Source organism: Narcine bancroftii, chromosome 6 (genome assembly GCF_036971445.1).
Source record: "Narcine bancroftii isolate sNarBan1 chromosome 6, sNarBan1.hap1, whole genome shotgun sequence".
Taxonomy (NCBI): Eukaryota; Metazoa; Chordata; class Chondrichthyes; order Torpediniformes; family Narcinidae; genus Narcine; species Narcine bancroftii.
Genome location: NC_091474.1, coordinates 129,877,923 through 129,892,291, shown reverse-complemented (window position 1 = coordinate 129,892,291; position 14,369 = coordinate 129,877,923). Strand labels below are relative to the sequence as shown.

The 14,369-nt window shown below is 41.1% G+C and overlaps 1 long non-coding RNA gene across 2 annotated transcripts in view; it reads right to left on the bottom strand.

Moving 5' to 3' along the window:
* Positions 1 to 14,369, bottom strand: part of LOC138737591 (uncharacterized) — a 296,044-nt gene that overhangs the window by 62,404 nt on the left and 219,271 nt on the right. The window lies entirely within an intron of this gene.

Sequence of the window (14,369 nt, the reverse complement as noted above, 5' to 3'; positions counted from 1 at the left end):
GCCCAATAAAGTCGATTACACTCCCTTCCACTCGTCTTCTTTCTACCTCGAGCTATAACCAGAGATATAACCGTAGCGACCCCGCTACGACATTACACTTAGATCATACCAGTTCACCCAAACTACCCCACATTATCAATCAAACAATTTATATCATAGTAATATTTTATTATTTTATTATAATAAATGATCTAAATCCACTACCAAAAACGAAGCTGTTTGGCAAGGAGATAAATGAATTCCTAATCAAAGTAACAAATTACCTTAATAGTCAATACTTCTGAATTCATATCAAATCAGAGATTCATAAAAGGTCCCCACGGTGTTTGAAAATATAAATACAAATCGAAAATTTAAATACAAATCGGAAATTGAGCATCTAATCTTCTCTAAATTTAAACATGACACAACATCACGTAGTCATTGCGCATGAGTAGGCGAATTTTCTTTCCTTCTCCAAGGAGCAGGACAGCAGTCTATGGGAACGCCATCACATGCAAGACTCCCTCCAGTCACACACCACCCTGGTTGGAAATACATCATCAGTGGTTAACTGTTGCCAGGTCGACATTCAGCAGCACCCAACCCAAGGACACTCTGAGAGCATCTTCACCAGGACTGCAGTGGTCGAAAAGATGGCTCACCCTCCCGAAGGCAAACTGCGGATTGGAAATAAATACTGGCTTTGGCAGTCAAACCATCATCTAATAAAATTAATAAAAAATGGGTTCATCATATCATGAGGCTCACTTTTTTTCCTTTTATAAAGGTAGTTTATGCAGTGATTACAAGAAATCACACTAATACAAGTTAAACAAGTTTAATACATGTTCAAATTCTAATACAATCATCACTGTTCTGAATACACTTGAGCCCCTGTGGTGGGACTGCATGCTCCTTCCCCACAGACACATGGACACTGATGTAATCCTAAAAGATGGCAGGCAGTCAGCCTGGGCCGAACCCTCAACTGACCTCTGACTAGACCTATGGATGGCCAAGAGCAAACCAACCAGGAAATCCTCCAAGCGACTGAAGGTCAGGGGTGTAGGACTGAAATGTAGCCAGTACTTGAGGTGCAGCCCCTTCAGATGTTCAAATAGAGGCATTATGAAACTTACAGGGGTGAAAGACATCTCGTGGGTTATTTCTTTCTCACTGCAAGCTACTGGGTGACATGCATCGATGGTGCTAAATGTGGCTCAGAAGCAGTTTTATTTTTATTAAGTGCCAGCTTGTTCAGTAAATGCCATTCTTGTTACTTCAGTCAGTCTTGAGGGACTGATACATGAAAATGAATAAAATGGTAGAGTGCTGTTTCCTTCCTTGAAGATGGGATCACCCGTTCAAAGTTGAGGGAAATGTGCTGCAAAGTCTCAGCAGAGGACATAACACCATGAGTTTGTCAAAGAGAAAGGGAGTTGGATGATACAAATAGGTGCCATAGTTCAACCATCATCTCTCTCACTAACTCACACACACACACACACACACACACACACACACACACACACACACACACACACACACACACACACACACACACACACACACACATGCTTTAATAGCCAGCTCTTGTTTCCTATGGGTTTCATTCCAACAGAGTACATGTTTCTAATAGCCTCATCATTGCTTTTGCAGCAGATCCCAAGAAACCACAGTGCTATATCACTGTAATAAAGATGCTAAATGTCACTTTGAACATGGATAGTTTGATATGTGATATCACCCTCTTAAACTATTCTGTGAAGCTGACAGTGCAGTGATAGATCAACTTAAACTGTCCATGATACGATGTTGCTCAATCCATCGTCTAACAGTTACATCTGTGGTTTAGTGCATAAATACATTGAGAGGTTTTCCTCATTTTAAAATATTCTTTTGACACAGCATTGCAAAACAATTCAATAGATGCATTACATTGCTTCAAGCCCTGCCTTTCTTGGCTGCAAAGTTAATGAAGCCAACTCACAGAGAATATTGTGAAAGGAAATCATCCACCCTTCAGAACCATTGGTCAAAAAAATTGAAATTTGCTTCCTTTAGATAAATGGCAATCAAATTTTATTAACAGGGGTCATCACATTAACCCAATCAAAGTTATCTCAAAGAATGAATCACTCCTACAAATGAGTACAAAGTCTCTACTCACACCACTAGATTGGTCATGAAGTCATGGATTTTCACAGCACAGAAACAGACCCTTTGCTCCAAGTTGCTGACTAAGATAGCCCCATTTTATTGCCAGAGACTCAGACCCCTCTAAACTAGTGGTCCTCAACCTTTTTCTTTCCACTCACATACCACTTTAAGTAATCCCTATACCATAGGGGCTTTGATTAGTAAGGGATTGCTTAAGGTGGTATGTGAGTGGGAAGAAAAAGTTTGAAAACCATTGTTTTAATCGTACCTAATTGACTTGTCATGTGTACTGGTTCATAGGAAATGGGCCAATGACAATTTTTCTCAAGCAAAATATTTCAGTGACAGTTGGGTCTAGAGCAGGAGTTCTCAACCTTCCCCTCCCACTCACATTCCACCTTAAGCACCCCCTTACTAACCACAGAGCACCAATGGCCCAGGGATTAATTAAAGTGGTATGTGAGTGGAAAGAACCACTGCTCTAAACCTTTTGTATCCAGGCACCTGACTAAGTGTTTTTTGAATGTTGCAATGGTCCCCACTTTTACCACTTCCTCTGGCAGCTCAGTGCATGCACCCACCACCCGGTGTGGTTCCCTTGAAGTCCCTGTTACATGTTTAGGTCTCAAGACTGGTACTGAGGAAGCACTGCACTGTGACATTGAACTTTATCTAATGAATTGGCCTCAACAACTTTCCATGATGTAGATATTAAAACCATAAGTACTTTAAGAGTGGGATAGTTAGTGTAGCAGTTGGCACAATGCAATTACAGTGTCAGTTACGCAGGTTCAAATCTACAGCTTGTACGTTATCTCCCATGTCCACATAGGTTTCCTGCAGGTGCTCTGGTTTCCTCCCACATTCTAAAGACATAGGGGGTTAATTGGTCTCATGGGTGTATTTGAGTGGCATGGGCTCATGGGGCGAAAGGGCCAGTTACTGCGCTGATTCTCCAAATTAAATAAAGGATTTTGTGTAATTGGTGATGAACACCGAGTCAAAGTTCAAAAGGTCTGAAATCAGTGAATTGCCTGTTTCAGTAACATGAAACCAATACCACAATTTAAACAACCAAGAATCTCAGTGGAACAATGCGCTTTCAAACTTTAAGAAATGCAAAGCCTGCAGATGTTGGGTCTAACAAAGAATTGCTGCAGGAAATCAAATGACAAGTTCTACTCGTGGATGCTGTCTGAGTTGCTGAGTTCCTCCAGCAATTCTTCATTTTTAATCTTTGAATTCAGCAGGGAATGGCACCATTATCTTTTTCCTGGAGACTCCAGTAATCCAGGATCTCTTCTTGAGTTCTTAACATCATTACTGGGACTTCCCTAATTCAGTGATTAAATAAACCATGTAACACTTGGCCTCACAATGGTCATCCTGAAATCAATGTCAGGAAAAATAACATTATTGAGTGTTTCATCAAGAATCAGGGAATCATTGAAAATAGGAGGAGAAGGTCATTCAGCCCACAATATCCCCACCAAACACACCAAATTAAACTAAATCTCTGTCTCTTGCACATAGTCAATATTCCTGTATTTCCAGCATGTTAATGTATCCATTTAGAAGACTCTGAACACTACAATCGTATTTGCATCTACAATTAGCCCAAGGACCCCTTTCTGGTATGCACCATTCTGTGTAAAAAATGTACCCGACTCACCTCCCTTAAACTCCCCCCACTCTCCACCTCCCCACTCTCACCAGCCACCTCAAGCACATCTTTAATCTAGTATGTTACATATTTAGCCTGGGGTAAGATTTCGACTATCTACCCTGTCAATGCCTCCCATAATTTTATAAACTTCCATTGGACCTCCAACTCCTGAAAAAAATTAACTCAAGTTTGTCAAAACTCTTGCTCTTACTCATACCCTCTAATCCAGCCAACATCCTTGTAAACCTCTTCTGTATCCTTTTCAAAGCCTCCATATCTTACCTTTAATAGGGTGACCAGAATTGCAGACAATACTAGAAGTGCTGCCTAACCAAACTTTTATCTCACTGTAACAACTTTCTTATTCTTGTACGCAAAGCCCTGACCAATAAAGGCAAAGATACCAAGCACCTTCTTTACCATCTGATCTACTTGCATGGCCAAGTCATTAAAACTTATCGATTGCAGATTTTGAATTGACAAATGGCCTATGAACTTGACAATTGAAGCTTGTGGGGAGACAGTGGTGAAAAATATCAGGAAAGTAGGAGATCACCACTTGCAGAATATGTGGTGGAATGCTGGTAGGGAGCGACCTCGGTGTGGGAGATCGTGGTGTTGCAGAGGTTGCATACCAATTTTGCAGCAAAGACTTAGGGTGGAACTGCACATAGTATGACTATAAGGTATGATGCCCAACGAACTAGTCCTGGGCTGGCCTGTGAGATGTGTCGAAATATGTGCCTGCTGGTTCAGTGTCAATGTGGGCTTGTTGTCACGTACATAAAATGGACCAAAATTGTCACTCCTACTATTAATTCCCATTCCCAAAACCTGGGAATAAATCCAAATAGCTTCCTAAATATCTGCCATGGGACCTCATCAATGCATAAAAATACTGTTGGGTTTTGCACAGGTAATCCAACTGTTCCCTAACCAATCCTGGACAAATTAGAAGCAGGCAGATAGCAATGCCCAGGGGTGCTCTTTTTCTTTTCAAGTCACTAACCCTTAAACCTCACTCTCCACTTTCCTTTCTGTCAATCAAGCCTATTGTTTTTCCTGGGATTATCAGTGAACATGTACAATATGACAGACTGACATTAAGCAGGGATGTAACTGATTATTTGCAATCCTCCCTCTCTCAGTTATTTCCCCCCCTGCAGTTTTTGAACTGAAAATTGTTTTGATTGCTGGAGGCAAAGCTAGTCTTCATTCGCATTATTCCATCAAATGCAATTTATTGTCGAAACATCTTTTGGTTAGTTCAAAAATAATGCAGACTATGTTTGCTGGGGGGAATGTCATTCCTGGGTTCCTGAAAGTCAACATGAATGTGTAGATTGTTGCTTGTAGCTGGTGTTTTTTTGGACAAGCAATATGATTGCATCAGTAGTTGGTCAGTCAGCAGTTCACTCAATTAGAGTCAATAGGTTGTGAGTTTAAATTTCACTCCAGTAACTTGAGCACCAAAATTTTTGCTGACACTCCAGCTGAATGCAGTGCAAGTAAAGCATTTATCTGAGGCTCCTGACGCCCCAACTGCTCACCCATCAGAGCTCCCAATGCCCTGGCCCCCCACCCATCCGAGCTCCTGAAGCCCCGAATGCGGACTTACCACCTAGTGCCGGCCAACTGAGCTCCTGAACCCTTGAACAACATAGGTACTTAACACATTCAAAAATATGAATTGTGTAAAAGTCAACCCACTCCAAAATTGACCCAAAGAATTGGTCCAAAAAAACTCAACTATTACATGAGTATATAGGGTAAACAAGTACAATGCACAGAGAACATGTAATCTATATAACTGATGACAGCAGCTCAGAAATTCCGATGCAGCCTCAGTCCAAAATGTTGACCTTTCTTCCCCACCACATCACATCACCCCATCCTCTTATATATTGTTCAAAATCCGTTGAATTCTTCCAGTAGTTTTCTTTTTTTTTGCTCCAGAATCTAGCATCTGCAGCCACATGTGCCTTGAGAAGTATCACATTGGTTTCTCCACACCGAATCTTCCTGGCTTTAACACACTGAGAAAAAAAGAAGAGCTGTGGGCTGTATCACAGCCAAAACAAGGGTCGCCAACTAAGGATAAGAAATTGTTAATATTTATTCCCCCCTTCCCCTTCCCCCTTCCCCCTTCCACTTCCCCCTTCCCTGTACCACTGACAGAACACATTTTTTGCTCTACTTTTTTTTTCAACTGTGAATATATAGTATCTATTTATTTTTTGTGTCTGTGCACTGCAGTAACTAAGACTTTCCATAAGATGTTTGAACAGAAATAGGCTATTCAGCCCATTGAGTCTATCCCGCCATTCATTCGTGAACTGATCCATTTTCCCACTCAGCCTCACATCAGCCTTTGATGCCCTGGCTAAACAACAGCAGCCTTTCATGTTCTCTGTGTATTGCACTTGTATACTCTATATACTCATGTAATAGTTGAGTTTTTTTGGACTAATTCTTTTGGGTCATTAGGGAGTGGGTTGATTTTTACACAAGTCATACTTTTGAATGCGCCCAGCAGCAATAGGTATTCACCAAGACAAATGGTTTCTTAAACAAAAGTTGTTTTTAATTATCTTTAAACATGAAAACAGGATCAAACTTTAACTTATTACAATTAACTTAAATTAACTTAACTTAACATCCTTCTAATTCTAAGTGCACATGTATGTAATGTATGTGTAAGTTCAGAAAAATTATTTGATTCACAGTCCAATCTCACTTCTCACTCCTCAAAGTTCACTGGTTGCAGGCAATTCTTATACTGTGCACAGAATTTAACATTTATGAAGTTCACCAGGCTTTGATGCTTGAAAGGTAAATGGTTACCGCTCAGGAAGGTTCTTGTTGGTTTTCAGAGGAGAGATTTGTTGTACGCTGGACACCCACAACTGATTCCCTTTTAATCAGCCACTTCAGTCTCTTGCTGAAGAAACTTGCCAGATGATAACCTCTTTCTTTTAGGTCACCACACAGTTCCTTTTTGTTTCCCTTATTTCAAGTGAAATATTATGCAGCCAGTCCTCTTGTATGGACTACAAGCGCTTTGACCAGGCTGAACTAACAACTCACAACCTGTCTTCATAATGGGTTTTTTCCACAAGCTTGAGAGCTTGTCATGTTCCAGTCCCAGCTACTGCTGAACTGTAGAACTGAATTCTTGCGCTCTCTCTCTCTCTCTCTCTCTCTCTCTCTCTCTCATAAAACCACATGACCCTCTTAGAACACTCAGACAGACTGCGGTTCTGGACCTAATCTGCCAAGTTTGTTCATCTGTTGCTTTCCAAAACAATAATTCATTACTCCATAGCATGTCCAATTAACACCTACTTGTGAAGTCCTTTTTGGCATTCTTCAGGTTTGGCAAAGGCACTCAGAGCCTGGACTGTCTGGCTTGAGCAGAGCTCTGGCATTTTAAATGAGATCTGTTTTGAAGTGTTTGTATGTGACCTACACTAAAAAAACCTGCCATAATTTATCTCTTTTAAAACATATCTATATACAATATAAAATATAACATAATCTGTCACAATATTTATGACTGAGATGAGGAGAAACCTTTTCATTTAGGGAGTTGTGAACATGAAACTCCCTACCCCAGGAAGTTATAGAGGCCAAAGCACCAGATACATCCTAAAGGGAGTTGGATGTGGCTGATTGGCGAAAGGGATCAAGAGGTACGTTCTGACTGAATTTACAAGGGATACAGAGAATATGTGGAACATGGGTGAGAGTTGATCTTGTGGATGATGAGACAAGCTCAAGACGTTGAATGGCCTCTCTTTATTTCCCCCTTCTCTCCCCCCCCATGAATCACCAGCTGGTGCACCATACCTCTCTCTCTCTCCTGTGTATTCCCTCACTCTGATCTCTCCCATGCTCCCTTCTCTCTGCCCTCCACACTCTCTTTCCATAGTAGTCTTTCTCATTGACCAACATCTGTATCACCATCCCTATGAATGATTCTCCCACAACCTCTCCCGTGATCTACCATCTAGCAAATGTTTCCTCGGGATTTTTCTTCACCTCTCGGCAATCTATCTTCTCACCATATCTCATGCAGAGGTTTCTTACTGCCATCATTCTCATCTTCAGCAGACTATGCATCTTGATCTCTCTGCTCCTTTAAAACTATCTCCTTTGATGAGTTTTTTTTTGCCAATCTCTTCCCCAGTAATTACTCCCAATGATTTAAGAACATAAGAAATAGGATCAGGAGTTGACCATCTAATCTATCATTCCTGCACCACCATTCAATAAGATCATGGTTGATCTGGTAATGGATTCAGCTCCAGTTACCTGCTTGTTCTCCATCACCCTTAATTTCTCTATTTTTCAAATATTTCTCAGTGTCCTAAATTCATTTAATGAGACTGCCTCGACTGCTTCTGTGAGCAGAGAATTCCAAAAGTTCACTACTCTCTGGGAGAAGCAGCTCCTCTTTATCTCTCTCTTAAATCCACTCCCCCGAATCTTGAGTTGAACAGGAATGTATAGAGATACTGGAATTGTAGTGCAATACACAAAAATGCTGGAGAATCTCAGCAGATCACAATCAGGCCCAAAACGTTGATTACTCTTTACTTCCTATAGATGCTGCATGACCTGCTGAGTTTTTCCAACATTTTTGTGTACTCCCACAAATCTTGAGACTATATTCTCTAGTTCTTGTCTCACCTGTCAGTTGAAATAACCTCAGTATTTTATTTAGGTTTTAAGTTATAAGTTTGTTTGCCACAAAATGCCAAGTATAGTGAGAAGGGTTTTTCTGAGAACAGACTAACAGGTTATTTCTAATATTTATCATGTAAAGAGCACAATGTACGGAGTATAACATTACAATGAACAGGAATATCAATTAGCACCAAGCAAGGGCAGCATGAATGCATGCAGTGGGGTTAATTCAGGAGCTTGACGGTTGTGGGGGAGAAACCTGTTGGTGCATGGTTTCACTTTCTTAAACCTTCTATCTTATGAGAGGAGAGAAAGGGAGTATGTCTGGGTCTATCAGTGCACTATATGCCTTTCATAGGCAACGGGAAATGTGATGGAGTCCATGGAGAGGTAGGAAGTTTGGGTGATGTTTTGACCTTCTGTCACTTCCAATCTTGAGCAGACAAGCAGCTGTACCAGGCTGTAATGTATCCAGCATTTATGCTTTCATTTGTAAATTTGTGCAAGATCCCTTCTTGCCTTTCTAAACTCCAATTAATATAGTTCCAGGCTACTCAATTTCTCTTCAGAGGCTCACCACTTCTTCTCTGGAATCAAATTGGTGAACTTCCTCTGCAAAAGTAGGATATACTTTCTCAAGTAAGGAGGCTAGAACTGTGCCCAGTACTCCAGGTGAGGCTTCACCAGTACCCTGTGCAGTTGCAGTAGAATCTCCCTGCTCTAAAAGCTCCAGCAATTCATTTGCAGCCCAGATCATCATTCATGCCCTACTCCCTACAAAATTCCTCTTTCAAATTTTTATCCTATTTCCTTTGGGGAATAATAATCAAATATCCTTCTTTTGTCTTCCGGCCAAGCATTCAGGATCACAAGAAGAAGCTTATTTAAAGATCATAATCCAATTTATTTTTGTATTTTGATATAGTTTTTTTTTAAAATTCCTCTTATTATGGTCTTTGTGGATTGGTTTATTCTCAATTACATTAACAGCTCAGTGTTTCAATACAGTAGGATTTGTTTAAAAGTCTCTATTGACTGCTGTTAGAACATTAATAAAATAAATCCTCTAATTGTAATCATTTGAATATCCCTGTCAAATTTCTAAAGGCTGTGTTTTAACATCTTTCACAAAACAAGCAGGAAGGTGAAGATAATATATGATGCTTGCACTCAAATTTTAAATATTAAAGGTTTTATTAATGTTATCATTCTATGTCAGCCTAAGAAATCTCTTATCAGCACTAAACAGCAGGGGTCAGTGAAGTCTGATAGCAACATTGATCAAGGGACTGATGAATTTTTAATCTGAGGGAGTTAAGATTTTCTGTCAGACCAATGGTGAACCAAGGTCTTTTATTGGGCTGGTTAAACAGCCACCTGAATTAACCTGTTCCTGTGACAGAGTTGCATTCAGTTTGGGATTTTCTATTTTAATACATTCTCACTTTAAGCAGCATTTCCCAACCAATATGATTTGAACAAAATCAGACTTTGGGAGATACATGTATCCAACTGCATTTTACTAAACAGGAATGCTAGTGCCAAGTTACCAAACTTGCTTAGTGGTCACAGCCCATTTTTGACAAACTTCTTCACCACTCCCTCAGTTCCCAAGGAGTGCAGTAGCACAGCTTAATATTCACAAGAAGTTTTTATTTCCAAAAGAATACATTTGATCTCAGTCCTGTCCTTCAATGGTCACCTTTACTGGTGGCAACTTTTTATTCCAGATTGAAGGAATGGAATTTTAAATCCCCAGCTGGGCTGGTGGGGTTGAACACCATCCCCACTCTAAATCATTAGTCAAAGACCTTGGGTTACCAGTCCATTAATCCAGTGAGGCACTGTAGCTTAGCAGGGAAAGCTTGCTGCCTCACAGCTCCAGCAGCCCCGCTTTGACCCTCCATGGCACTCCATGTGGAGTTTGCACACTCTCACTGCAGCTGTTGGGTTTTTCCCTGGCTGCTCCTGTTTCTTTTCCCTTGGCACCTAATCTCCTCACATTCCCATTGACTGTGCCCACACAGGTGGTAGTTTATTTGCCCCTTCATGTAATTAAGTCAGTGCAGCTGGACAAATTGATGGGAAGTGAGATTAGGTGACAATGAAAATCCAGCTGATGAATGGGACTGTTCTGTGAGCTGTCATAGACTTAAACATCCTCCACTTAAAATGTATGAAAATACACAAGTTATTTATTCTGAGATCGACCATATTCACAAACATTAAGGTGACTTTTCTCCCATCTGTTCCATTAAAACCTCTCAAAACTGAGCACCGCCATTAACTTTCACCCTGACTTTCTGTGATATAAGGTTAACCCTTGCTCACATTTGTATCAGTTTTCAGCTCACCAGAGGAAGAACAAAGCAAAGCAGGTGAAGAAAGATTGAAGTTAAATTCAAAATATCAGGGTGAAGAAGAAATTTATTTTGAGAGGAGGAACAAGAACACCAATTGCTTCTAAAATAAGAAGCAAAATAAAATGTGAGAGTATGGATTCAGATCGACAGATACAAACAGCAGAATCATGAAAGTCTCCAAAGAACAAAACATCTTTTCCGAAGAAGAGAATAAAAACACAGAGAAGGATGGTGAATTAAAATATAACCTGGCTACGACCTCTCTAAGTTTACTCTGCACAGCTCTAAGTTTCTACATTAGGAAAAGCTGAATGAAATGGAAGAGAGACAACAAAGAGAAATTGCATGCCTGTTACTGGAATAGTGAGTGCAAAATACTGAGAAAACTTGGATCTTTAATAGAAAAAGGCACAACTAAGGGGAGATCCAATGTTATAATTTAGGATTATGAAGGAGCTTGAAAGTATGTCTGTGAAGAAACCCTTCTCCACCTGTGGGTGAGTCAAGGACAAGGGGATAGGGATTTAAAGTAATTACTGGTAGATCAGATAGTATTAAGGAGGAATTTCTTTACACAAACAGCATTGATGATTGTTTTGGATAACTCGGACATATGAAGCATTGTTGTTCAGGTTGGTGTTGGTCCCACAGGTTAAGAACCAGACCAAAGTGCAGGTAAAAAGCACACGTTTATTTCAGGGATTGAATTGAGACAACAGGGTCAATATGTTAAGCAAACTTTGACATATACACAATACGCAGGGGGTAAGTATACACTATTGGAGGAGGAAACCAACAGAAACTGGGGAAATTACGAGTTTGCACATTCAACAATCAGATCAAGGTGATATTAAGTGCCCTCACCCCTTGACTGGTACAGACACTACTTAGCCTCAAGACTCACCCTAACCCAGTGTGGAAGGTGAGTCTTTGACTTTGATTGGCAGGTAGTATGTCCTCCGAACAGGAGCGGAGCAGCATCACTCAGTGGTGGACGCTGCCTCTTCATTACAAGCATTAATTAATTTAAAGATGTCAAAGGAATGGTGCAGGAGCAGGGAGGAAAGAGTTTGTTGAGGATTGTATTGGGAAGGGTTGTGGCTGTCATGTGACAGCACTGCCCCCTGCCTAGTTTGAGGATACACCAGTTGCCAATCAAGATTTGGCTCCGCCCCATCCATTAGTATACACCTTGCCTGGACTGGACTCTCCAGCCTGCCTGTACTTGGCCTTTGGCCATTAGCTGTCGTAATTGGATTAACCCTCCTTGCACTGAGCCAATTGTTCCTGCTAATGACCTGGGATGGAACCTCCAGCACTATAATGGTGCCATGTGTTTTTTGTTCTCCCACTATGTCAGCTTGGGACCACCCTGCTTCACTCCAGGTCTAGAAATATGGAAGGGCACTGGAGAAACTGTTGATAAGACGTGCACTGTTAAAAGAGTTGGGAGCATTTAATTAGTGTCCCTTGTAGCAGAGAGCTGTGCCTACACTGAGACAAGGAGTGGTGGGGCATCATAGTGATTTTTCCTTGATCAATGTGAGACAGATTATGTTGCATTTTATAATGTATATAGATATATTTTAAAGGAGATAAATTGTGGCATTTTTTTTAAGTGTAGGTCACATACAAATACTGGAGCTCTGTTCAAGCCTGACAGGCTGGCTCCAAGTGCCTTTGCAAAAGCTTTGGGGAGTGCCTATAGAAACTTCACAAATGGATTGCTGTTTTGGAAAGCAACAGAAGAAAGAACTCGGAGGATTAGGTCTGGAGCCATAGGCTGTCTGAGTACAGTTGGGTGCTCCAAGAGGGTCATGTGGTTTTGCAAGCAGAGAGAGTAAAACAGGTTTTTCCTCTGAAAGACAGAATTTAGTTCTACAGTTCAGCAGCAGCAGCTGGGACTGGAACAGGACAAGCTGGAAAGCTTGTGAAAAAAAAAAACTCATTTTGAAGACGGTTTGTGAGTTCTTAGTTCAGCCTGGTCAAAGCCCTTGCGGTCCATACAAGAGGAGAGGACTGACTGCAAAATGTTTCACTTGAAATAAGGGAAACTAAAAAAAAGTCTCTGGTGACCTGAAAGAAATAGATTATCATCTGGAAAATCCTGATGGGACAAATTTCTTCAGCAAGACACTGAAGAGGCTGATTGAAAGGGATCAGTTGTGTGTGTCCAATAAGCAAAAAATCCCTCTCTCAAAACTGACAAGAACCTTCCTGAGCAGAAACCATTTACCTTTCAAGCACCAATAACCATTTACCTTTCAAGCACCAAAGCCTGGTGAAATTCATAAATGCTAAATTCTGTGCACAGTATAAGAATTGCCTGCAACCAGTGAACTTGGAGGAGTGAGAAGTGAGATTGGACTGTGAATTAAAGATCTTTTCTAAACTTACTCATACATTACATACACGTGCGCTTAGAATTAGAAGGGGGTTAAGTCAGGTTAAGTTAATAGTAATAAGTTCAGGTTTGATCCTGGTTTCATGCTTAAAGATAATTAAAAGCAACTTTTGTTTAAGTGACCATTTGTCTTGGTGAATTTCTGTTGCTGGGTTTGGGGTCCTCTGGACAGTGTGTTTGTGTTTTGTTCCCACACTATTTTCCCCACGTTCTTTATTAATTATTCGCTATTTCTTTCCCTCGGCTGCTATAAACTGTGTGTGTGTGTGTGTGTGTGTGTGTGTGTGTGTGTGTGTGTGTGTGTGTGTGTGTGTGTGTGTGTGTGTGTGTGTGTGTGTGTGTGTGTGTGTGCGTGTGCATGTGCGCACGCTGTATCAGTTTCCATTCCCCACACATGCCTTGCCTTCCCTACCAAAACTGTGAACAGAATCCTTGCCTTTGAGACCTATCAAGCCTGTTTCCTCACTCAAAACAGATGTGAATCCTGTTTCAGGTCACACACTTCAACATAGACCAAATGAAACAAATGGTCTGTTTATATGTATATTTTGATTCTCTGTAATATTAGCTAATACCCTGTATTGAATTTACTTGTGTGAAAGTCGATCTCATGTAAAAGTTGGCCCCATATTTTTGGACAAAAAATACTAGTACTTTCAATGTATCTCATGTAAAGTTGGCCCTAGTCATTCACCTTGGCCCCACCACTAGCAAGACTGAGCTCCCTCCCGACACCTTTGATGCTGATTTCCCTCTTGGTCCCAGCTGCCCACAGGCTGGAGCTCCAGATGCCTCTGACAATACCTCCTGATCTCCCTCATTGTAGGATGTGTGTTTTAATGCACTGACACTTTCTTCTTTGGCTTGGCTTCGCGGACGAAGATTTATGGAGGGGGTAAATGTCCACGTCAGCTGCAGGCTCGTTTGTGGCTGACAAGTCCGATGCGGGACAGGCAGACATGGTTGCAGCGGTTGCAGGGGAAAATTGGTTGGTTGGGGTTGGGTGTTGGGTTTTTCCTCCTTTGCCTTTTGTCAGTGAGGTGGGCTCTGCGGTCTTCTTCAAAGGAGGTTGCTGCCCGCCAAACTGTGAGGCGCCAAGATGCAC